Below are 10505 nucleotides of genomic sequence, written 5' to 3' on the forward strand. Positions count from 1 at the left end.
GTGGCAGAGTTTTGATCCACAAACATTGGGAAGGATGCTGCCAGTCTCTGCTCAGGTGGCAGAGGCAATAAGGCTTATGACAATGTTAGAGCTGATTATCCAAGGACTCTGTCAAGACTCCATGAATAATAACAACAATAATTATTATCATGATGGCGCAGGAGAGGAATAACGATTTTGGGAAGTCAGTGAAACAAGTCATATCGGTTTGCTGGCTGAAAGCCAGCCTCATTTTCTATCAAAGGTAGACAATTGGTGATTTTTATAATTTAGACCATTTTTTTTCAAGGGGCTGCAGAATTCACTACTGGACAAAAGAAAACAAAAGGGGTCAAATTCAAAAGAATCGCTTTTAGTTTGCCTTGAAGTATTTTCTGGGGGAGTGAAAATGAAGTGAGAAAGCAAGTGTATTTCTGCTTCTGTGTTCATATTTTTGTGGACTCATAGAAGGAGTTGGGAGATGTTTGAGGTTATCTAATCTATGTAGTTTCAAACTCTTTTATTCTTTATAATAGCATATTGTGTTTTTTTAAAATAAAATTCTTTTGTTGAACTCCAATGCAAAATAGGTAAAAGCAGAAATGATGGTGGAGGAGGTAGAATGAGAGTTGAGAGCATGACCCACCTGGGCTTCTGCCTCTCTGCGTCCACCTGGCTTTTCCAGGAGACACTTCTGTTCTAAGGTCTCAGTTTAAAAACCACTGATCTGACCCAACCTCCTCATTTTATAAACAGGAGATAAGGCGACTTGCTCAGAATCACACAATCGATTACCCGGCTGGGCCAGCTCCCTGTGCAATGACCTTTCCACTAAGCCACACTTAGGTGTCAATAATGGCCTTCCTGCCTCCCTCACCCTTCCTAGCTCTCCCAACCTCTCATGTCAACAGGCTTCCATTCTTTACTTTCTCCCCACATGTCTCAAGAGCCTGTGTCCCCATTGCTGCAATTTCATGACAGTTTAAAGGAAAACTTTACTGTCTCCAAAGAGTTGAGAAAAGAGCACTGGGGGCTGCTGTGAGTAAGGGTTCTAGTCCCTCACCAATACAGAGAAAATCTGTCTTGTCAAATTCTATTGCATTCCCTGGTCATGGGTCAGGAGATAGTAACAAGAAGTTCTCTGCAGGCCTCACGTTGTTTTGAATTCTGTTTCCTTTTCTCAGAACTGATATTATATCTGGTCTTTGATAAAGGATAAATTCTCATATCCTGTTTTGTGAGAGTTTTAATCATGTGCAGCTAATAGACTGTTACAAAGCATGAGGGTAACTGTCACCTGAATAAAAGAAGTGCTAGTTTTACATGGACTTGCATTTCTAAATTTTACCAATTTTTGGAGTTAGATACAACCTTAGAGAATTTATCATTCATTTTTTTTTTTCTCTTATAGATGAGGAAACTGACACCCAGATTGTTGAAGGGGTGGGTCAGTGATGAACCAGCTAGTTCAAAGTGTGAACTAAGTCCTTCTCGCTCAAGGTGCATTGCTCATGTCACTTCCTAATTGGGTTGACACCCTGGGCCAGGTGAACTAGGGGTCGGGGAAAGAGGAGGATGAAGTCACAAAGATGAGCAGGGTCTCAGCTCTCAAAGGGCTTGGTCGTGAGAGGAGGAGCAGGGTGGGGACGGTGCAAAGAGCATCAGTGGCCCTAGCTTTCCAAGAGCTCATTGTCCCGAGAGAGAGAGAGACAATCAGTAAACAAACAGGGGCAGAGCAGCCAGAGATGACGACGTGCAAAGTGCCAAGGGAGCACAGAAGAGGAAGTGACTAAGACAGCCGGCGGAGACCAAGAAAGGCTTCACATAGGAAATGACGCGGAAACTGGGTCATGAAGGGTGAGTAACTGTTTGTCGACAGAGGAGAGTTTCCAGGCAGGGGAGCTACATGTGCAAAGGCACGGAGGCACAACACGCAAAAGCCGGTAACGTGGCAGCGTGAGCAGCTCAGAAAGCGGATGTTTGCACATGGGCCTGGTTTGAAGACATGTCTGGCCCAGGCTCCATACGTACTGCAGCTGGCAGAGCCTGGCGTGTGGTGGCCCTGCCCACCTTCCCAAGCCCAGTGCTTGCTTCCCAACCCCGGCCACGCTCACTCCTTTCGGTCCCTGGAGCATCGCAAGTGTGATTCCACTTCAGAGCTTCTGTACTTTCTGCTGCTTCTTTCTGGAATATTCTCTCCCCTCCCCTCCATTTGCATAGCCGGCCCCTTCCCATGTCTCGGGTCTTACCTCCTGAAGAGGCCCCTCGTTACCCCATGTCATAGCACATATCACAAGGAATGGCTGTGACCTGTGATTATTTCCCCGTCACCGTGTTTACTGCCTCCCCGCCTCTCTGAAAGGTAGCATGAGACACAAGGGTAGGGACACTGGCTGTCTGGTTTCCGGTGTGTGGCTAGTGCCCAGTCAGTCCCTGACACTGCGCTCAATAGAAATTGTTGGATGAAGAAATGAAAATATCAATGAATGAATGAATGAAAAATCTGGAAAGAGACTGGTTTGAATATCTTCCACTGGTTTCTCCAGGTCCAGTCTCCCCCCTTCTCTATCCAATTCTGTGTCATGGAAGGCTGACCTCTGTGGACCACATCGGTATCTTCCCTCTGCTTTGGATTTGGCCAATAGGGAACAGGTAAGGGTGAGAGAAGAGTTGATCCTCATGATTTATTTTTAGTTAGGGTGGCTTTGGGCTGGCTGCATCCTTCTTTGGAAGGTCTCTGCAAGGGCCGACTCCATGTAGCTTCTCTGCTCCTTCCTTTCATCACTTCAGAACTGGGGGACAGGCACCTGCTCCTATCTTTCTGTGTCACTATCCCTTGTGGTTTCTCTATACCTACTTCTCTATAGTCCTTTCATTAATCTCTCCTCAGCTGACTATGCCTGTCTGTTTCCTAGTAGGATCCAGAGAAATATAAGAGGACGGGGGCCAGGTTAGGAAACACTTTACATACCTGCGAGAAGCGTGGACCATATTTATTTGGCAGTGGAGAACTGTTAGAGATAGATCTTTATGCAGGGGCTATGGACTGAATGTTTATTTGCCCCCAAATTCATATGTTAAAATCTTAACCCCCAATGTGAAGGTTTTAGGAGGTGGGGCCTTTGCGAGGTAATTAGGTCATAAGAGTGGAGCCCCCGTGAATGGAATTAGTGTCCATATAAAAGATACCCAGAAAGCTAACCAGTTCTTTTCCCACTGGGTGAGGACACACAGAGAAGACGGCCATCTGTGAACCAGGAAGCGAGTCCTCACCAGACCTAGAATCCACCTGCATCCTGATCTTAACCTTCCAAGACTCCAGAACTATGAGAAATAAATGTCTGTTGTTTAAGCTGTCTGAGTGATGGTATCTCATTATAGAAGTCCCAGATGACTGAGACAGCAGGTGTATGATATAATCCAAAGGTGAGGCAAACACTTGGAGTCAGTGTAGAGCATGTTCTCCAAACTTTTGGTAATGAACCCCATCGTGTTTGAGCATGTCCTGCTAATATATGCATAGGTGTTTACTTATAAATTATATAGATGCATGCTTGTACTAATAACTTTTGTATAGTGTAAAATATATGAGGCTATTCAAAAGGATAAGATAAAGGTAAAATAAATTACATTTAAAATATTTTAAATTGATTTTCAATTTTTCTTTCACTAAAAACCATACTATGAGTATTCTGATTGCTTAATTTTTAAGTGTCTTACTAAATATTATAGCCAATATTTTATTATTCACTTAGAGTGACATTCATTGTTAAGGGGGGGTACACATCAATTTATATTCCAAATCATCTTCTTGGATTGGGGAGGGCTAAGCTCATGTCAGATCTAATTATATTATATAATTTTGGGGGCTTATGGTGACCAAGTGCCTCTACTAAGTGGAGAAAAGGCAACTTTTCCCACTCACATGTCTTGATTTGTGTTATCATCTTTGGCCCATGATTTATTTTTAGTTAAGTTTCTCATCTATTTTGTGATTGTGCAGTAAGTTAGAATTAGACAATAGTTCTGCGTATTCACTTGACTCATCATACATTGTAATAAATAAACAAATGAACTTGTGAGGGGACCACTGTGCCCTCCTCTGACGTGTGGACCCTCATTCTCCCCCAGGACTCCCCCCATATCCTACGTGGGAAGGATCACTAGCATGCAGACTAAGAGTGCCATGTCATAGTAAATATCAGAAAAGCTTAATATCTTATTTTCTTAGATAAAAATGAATGTGCACAGAAGTTCTAATGTTTCCTCCCATTCCCCCAGTGACTATTTTGCATACCTGCTGGACTGTGTATAGTTCACTTTGAAGACTACTGCTATAGATCGTGGGCAGAATCTAGAACTAGAGGACCAGTTAGGAGGCTATTGTCACAGGTCCTACATTGGTGGAGTCCTTTTAAAGCTATGAGGTTTGTATTAATTTCCACTTGAAGCCCTGTTATCCCCATGGCTTCTTTCCATGCTAATTTTCTTATTCTTTTCCATATCCCTAGCAAAGAACAAAAAAGAAATTATAATACTAACCACTTATTAAACACCTAATTTGGCTCACATTAGTAAACACGATTTATCAAGAATCAGGAGTGTTATGTATCATTTTGAGCTTATGCTAAAGGAAAGACTGGGGGCTTTCAATACATGATGTAAATAAAAGTTCAGAACAATTCTGCAAGACCAGCACTATTTTTACCTCTTTACCGTGGAAAAACTTACTTGGAAAGATCAAGGAACTTGCCCAGCAGCTAGTAAGTGGCAGAGAAAGCTTGGATTTAATTCAGGTCAGCCTGTGCCCAAAGAACTTGCCCCTAATCTACTATATAATGCTGATTTAAAAAAAAAAAAAAGAAGAAGAAAAATTTGGGAAGCTTTTGTCAAATGGCCTTGATTTTCTCAGCAAAATAGAAAAAGAGGATTAGTGGACTTAAAAGGCTATGTTCAGTCAAAATGGGGTGAAATGTGCTCATTGCACAGCTTGAAGGCAGAGCATCTTTGAAGCTATTCTTTTTCCTTTTCTCCACATTCAAACCAAAAATCTGACACCCTCTCCAGACAGCAAATCCACTCGTGTTCCATCATGGTTTCCCTGTGGTTCCTTCCACTCCAGCTGGAGGTACTTTGCTTGCTACCAGTTAATGCTCTAAGTGAGTAAGGGTTTGCAAGGGTGAAAAAAAAAAAGAGGAATGCATGTTTCCTCTACTTGATTATTTTTCCTAGATCTAAGTTGCAAGATGTTGAGACGAATGACAAATAATGCTGAGAGTTCTTGGGGAGAAAATGGCAGGAAACCACTCAGAAAAACACTTAAAGGAGAAGTCACAATTATAAGATGAGTTTTTTTCCATTTTCTATATAAACCTTGATGAGAACGTCTATTTCACTAGCTGCTAATCACAGTCCTATGGAGCTATGGGCACAACCATCATATCCATCAAATCTCCTGGAAGTCTTGAGTCTGGCCAGTCTCTGCCTTCCCTCACAGAGACCGGTATTCCAAAGGGTCACAGCTATTGAAAAGGACATGGGGGAGAGGTGTCCTACCACAGGTAACAGGAAGATAACAGCCTAGAGAGGAAGTGAGGTGAGGGCTTCCATGACTATTAGAACAGCAACCATGGAGTTGGAGAACAGACCAAGGAATCGACCAGACAGGCTGAGTTGTATGTGGAAAGGGCTCTTCTGTGTCTAGCTCTTTAAACACTAGGCTTCCCTCTACACTGTTATGTGCTCTTCCAGAAAAGGCTGATGGAGAAACAAGTCACTTCAGCTTTTGATAAACACATGTTCAAAAATTAGAGTTTAGGGTGGGAGAGAAAACAGAGAATTTTGTGCCTACCAATCAATTCTCAGTCATCCACTGGGGTGCCTTGGAAATACAAAGCATTATGTTAAGAGCATGAAAAGGTAGCACTTTTAATATATTTACTGTTATTTCTGACTGAATAGGTTTAGCAGTTCCACACTGTTGGAATACTGGGCTTTTATCCTGTAAAATCGCTTGGGCAATTTTAGAAAGCATTAAGACTCTTTAATAAGCCCAGAGAGTAGAATGTTTCTATTGGGACACACACTTGTGGATCTGCACACACAAAGGCACACACCCCCTTGGAACTGGGGACAAAGAGCTGCGGCTGTCTTTCCTGCGGTGGGCTTCTCAGGTGTCTGCCAACAATCAATAGTGCAATCACTCTGGGCCTTACACTGGGGTGCGTGGGGTGAGGTTGGAAAACACTGAGTTGTTAAACACTGTTGGGAAAACTCACTCAACCCTGAGACCAGTCCACTCTTTCCTACACCCAGGCCTCACAACAGCTCAGTGCTCCTTCTTTTTACCTCCCGTTGACTGCCTCTATTTCCACTGTGATGCTTTCGATATGAATTTTCAACTCAACAATGCACTCTCACATTTTTTCATACCCCCTCTCCCTCCCCTTTCATCCTATGTTACTGGCTTCATCCTCTCATAGTTGATCATCTACTCACCTCTTTTCCTGGAAAGATTTGTTTCAACTCAGCTCATTTGTTTCCCTGCCAAATCCTTCTGTTTTCTCACCTTTTGTTTGGTTTGCCTTCCCTCTGCCTGGGTACTGGGTCACATTCCATTGTTCATCCCATTTCCATTCCAAATGGTACCGTTTTCTCTGTGTACATAATGCTCAGTTCTCCCCTTCACTCAAAATATCTATTCCTTCTTGAAATTTTGGCTCTATTTCTCAAGCTACCATCTCAACTCATCCACTAACCTTTACTGCTAGCGTTTTCCAAGTACACATATTTCATACTTAAAAATCTCTACTTCATGACTCATGGACTCTATTTCAGTTTCTTCCATTTTTTTTTCACACCACATGTGGAATGGCTGAAGGACAGAGAGATGTTTAGTTTGAAGAAGAGAAGGCTCAAGTTTGCCATGCACTTTGTGTTGAAGTATAGATGGGCTCTCAGGCTAGGGAAGGATTACTTGTTTTGTAAGCCTAAAGTGGAGAATGACAATCAGAAAGAAAAAGCTGATTTTTTCAGCAAGAAAAAGCAAGAAAAAGGCAAATTTCAATGCAATATCAGGAAGAATCTTATTACCACCTGAATTATCCAGGGATAAAGTGGGCTTCTGTGGGCAACAGCAAGTTATCTGTTACTGGAGGTAGTGAAGCTTAGATTAGATTGTTGAATAGATGAAAGCATCAAATGAGCTCTCAAATCACACGGGTGCTTCTGAATCCTGAGATTTTGTGATTATCACAAAGTCATTTTCAAGTTCACTCTCGTTTGACCTGATTGCAGCATAAGCCATCACTATGTTCAGGTCATACTTATTTTTGTGTGTGTGTGTGTTGTATACAACAAAATTAATAATGGTCATTATGAAAAATTTTAAGCAATACAAAGTGTGCAAATGACATGGAGGAGTATGTATGGATCCGAGATATGTTTTGAAAGGATAGTCAAGACAGTAGATATGACTGCCCAATCCATTCCATCTCCTGGTCGGAGTTTTGAAGGAGGAATTAGGGGTTCAGCAGGTAAATATATGGGAGGAGATATCAGAGTGAGTAAATAGCTTATGGCAGTACACTGAAATACAACACAGCCTACTGAGTCAGGAATTGCAAGTTATTTAGTGTGGCCAACATGGAAGGAACAGGGATGTGGTAACAAATGAGGTAGGTAGGAATGATCAGATCATGAAGGGTCTCGTATGTTATTCTAGGGAGAGTGGACCTATCATGGGGATGGGGCGGCCTTAGTCACTTCGGTACAGCGCTCACCAGCCGGAAACCTTGCCCACAGCCCGCACTCATAGTCTGCATGATAGTTTGTGCTGTGCATTGACGATGAATCCGTTTTGCTTTTGTGTGATGAGGAAAGCTTTAAAGCACTGAAAGCTTGTTTTACTTTACAGGCAGCTTTACTTGTAATGTAAATCAGAATAGGTAACATATACATATTTGTTTTCATTATGTTATTTTTAAATGTTTTCAATTTTATTTTGATAAATGAAAAATTAGAAGAGTCATATCATGGCTGTCCGCTAAAGTCGCAGTGCGAGTTCATCTGTGGCTATAGACTATAGCTCGTACCAAAGTGGTTAAAGAATCTTAAGCATGGGAGCCACGTGGCAGTTGTGTGGAAAATTAATATAGGAGGGATAGTGAGGAGGAGAGAGACAACCCTGGAAGAATGAAGACCACTTAGATGATTACTACAGAATTCCAGAAAGGAGATGCCAAAGGCCTGACTGGAATCTTGTACATTGAAATCTCAATGTCTGGCACTTATTAAATATTGTTAAAATGAGGGAATGGTTCTGGTCTCGTATTCGTGCTAGATCTACCTCTGGGAATTTGGTTTTCAGATGGGCTCTTGCCCTCAGCCGTTGCCATGGGAATATATATGCCAGTGCTAGCCTACTGGGTGGTGAGAGACAACTGGAGCATAGCTAAGGCCTCCTACTCATCTCAGCCAATGCGATCTTAATCTGCTGACAGCCAGCTGATTCCCAAGCATGTAAGTGAGTCCAACTCGGGCCAGAAGAACTGCCCAGCTGAACCCAGCCTAAATCAGCAACCTGCAGACTTGTGAGCTGAATAAACACTTATTATTTAAAGGCACCAGTTTTTTTTTTTTTTTGGTTATTTGTTATGAAGCATTATGGAGGCAAAAGATAACTGATATACAACATGATACTGGGAAAATCACTTTACACAATAAGCTTTAGTTTTTTAAAAAAATGTTTTCATATTTAAAATGAGAGTACAATAACTTCTTCACAAGATAACTGTCATAATCAAATTCATTAAATTCGAAAAGGTATGTGACATTTCTTAGCACTACCCATGGCACATAATTGGCATGTAATCTATAAGAGTTCCTCCTGTGCTGTACATTCTGCCTTTAGATCTCTCTCAACTGAAAAACACTTTCTTAATGTCGTCTGTATTGGTCTCCATTCACCGGAGACACCACATGAGCCATAATTGGTGTCCTGTTTGGAGCTCTGTAGTGGAGTCCGTGGGGTATGCTGCCAACATTTAAACAGAAAGTCTTTTGTGATTCCCAGAAGAATTCTGCAATGTGCTTGAAATTTCCCAGGTTACTTCAAAGATTCCATTCCCTCCAGATCACAGCTCTAGATTGAATCCCAGAGAAACACCAGCTGAAACACACACTTTTAAAACTCTTTGCTTGTGACATGTCTGACAACATCCCCTTGGCCAGAGAAAGTCACATGGCTGGGATGGGAGTCAGAACCTGGATACAGGAAGGAGTAAATAATTGGGGAATTAATGCAATCAATCTACCACGCTCAGCTAGTAGATGTCAGCTGAAATTTATTCCCAAAGTCCTGGCTGGTCGTTTGTTGTGCAGCATGCTGCTTTACAAAAGGAAGCTCCATGTCATCTGAATTGGGCCTAGAAAATGTCATCATTGATTTCAAGGAAGGTGCATTTATTTAATTCTTTGTATTGTTTCCAATTTACCCTCTGGCCCAAGATGGATTTGATTCAATTTACTTAGTTTTATTTTTTAAAGAGAGAGCTATTAAGGAGAGAAGCCCTCCAAGGCCATTTTTACTGATAGGAAACCTACTCAGGTACCATTGGATTCTATAAACCTCCATAAAGGATAGTACTGGATGTATACAGTTTCATCTTTTCACAGTCATTTTGATATTTCCAAGAGGAGATGCAGAAAATGAGATGCCTATGGCTAATTTGCATTCCAAAGGACTTTCTTAAAGTGGCAGCTAGGTCCAAGAAGATTGCAAGTTCAATTTAAAGGGTCAGAAGCATTTGTCCACTTACAGAGATCGGGTAGCTAAAAAGTGCTGGGAGTGTTCTGGCTGCCCCGGGAAGCTTTGATTTTAGGAATGCATGCTTCTTCTTCTTTTTAAAGAAAAGTTGTGACCACCTCTTTGTGTCCCAGGAGGAGAAGAATAAAACTTGACCTCCTTTTGTTCCAACAATAGCCTGCAACTGCCTCATTCCATTGACTCAACGTGTGTCATCCGTCAGTCGTCAACTCTCCTTCCAGGACAGCGCCGCATTCTCCTTGTGATGTCACTTTGCTATGTGGTGTCCTTTCTCATCTAGTTCAGAATTTAAAGGAAAAAAAAAAAAAAGAGACCATGAAAAATGTGTAAGTTGGATGCTATTCATTCACTTATTTATAAATAAATGGAAACTGACAGGCACCTCTTCAGAAAATGTTTACTCTCTGGACAAGTGTTGATGACATGGGCTGAAAGTCACAGTCTGGTGCCACCAGGACCAGCTGCTCCTTCAGTTGTTGCCATTGTGCAGCCTTGCTTTCGTTGTGGCTTGGCACATGCATTTTCGGCCTGCCTTACACTGAGTCTCCAGGATACTTTATCTCTGGCACTGTCTGCCGGAGACAATAGGTGGGCCTTTTGACCAGCTCTGAAAGCTTGGGCTTTGTGTGCTCTTGGTCTCTGGTGCTACGGTTGTTAACAAAATGAGCTTCGCCTGATGCCAGCGGATGCATCTGCTGTT

The 10505-nt window shown here is 42.0% G+C and overlaps 1 long non-coding RNA gene across 1 annotated transcript; it reads left to right on the forward strand.

The window, feature by feature from the left end:
- The first annotated feature begins 1390 nt into the window (after positions 1 to 1390).
- On the forward strand, positions 1391 to 3333 carry LOC105877109 (uncharacterized). Its single transcript, XR_001156752.3, has 3 exons — positions 1391 to 1836; positions 2526 to 2631; positions 3205 to 3333. It is a non-coding gene; the product is annotated as an uncharacterized LOC105877109 (long non-coding RNA).
- Positions 3334 to 10505: the final 7172 nt, after the last annotated feature.

Source organism: Microcebus murinus, chromosome 10, assembly GCF_040939455.1.
Source record: "Microcebus murinus isolate Inina chromosome 10, M.murinus_Inina_mat1.0, whole genome shotgun sequence".
In the NCBI taxonomy this organism is placed as follows: Eukaryota; Metazoa; Chordata; class Mammalia; order Primates; family Cheirogaleidae; genus Microcebus; species Microcebus murinus.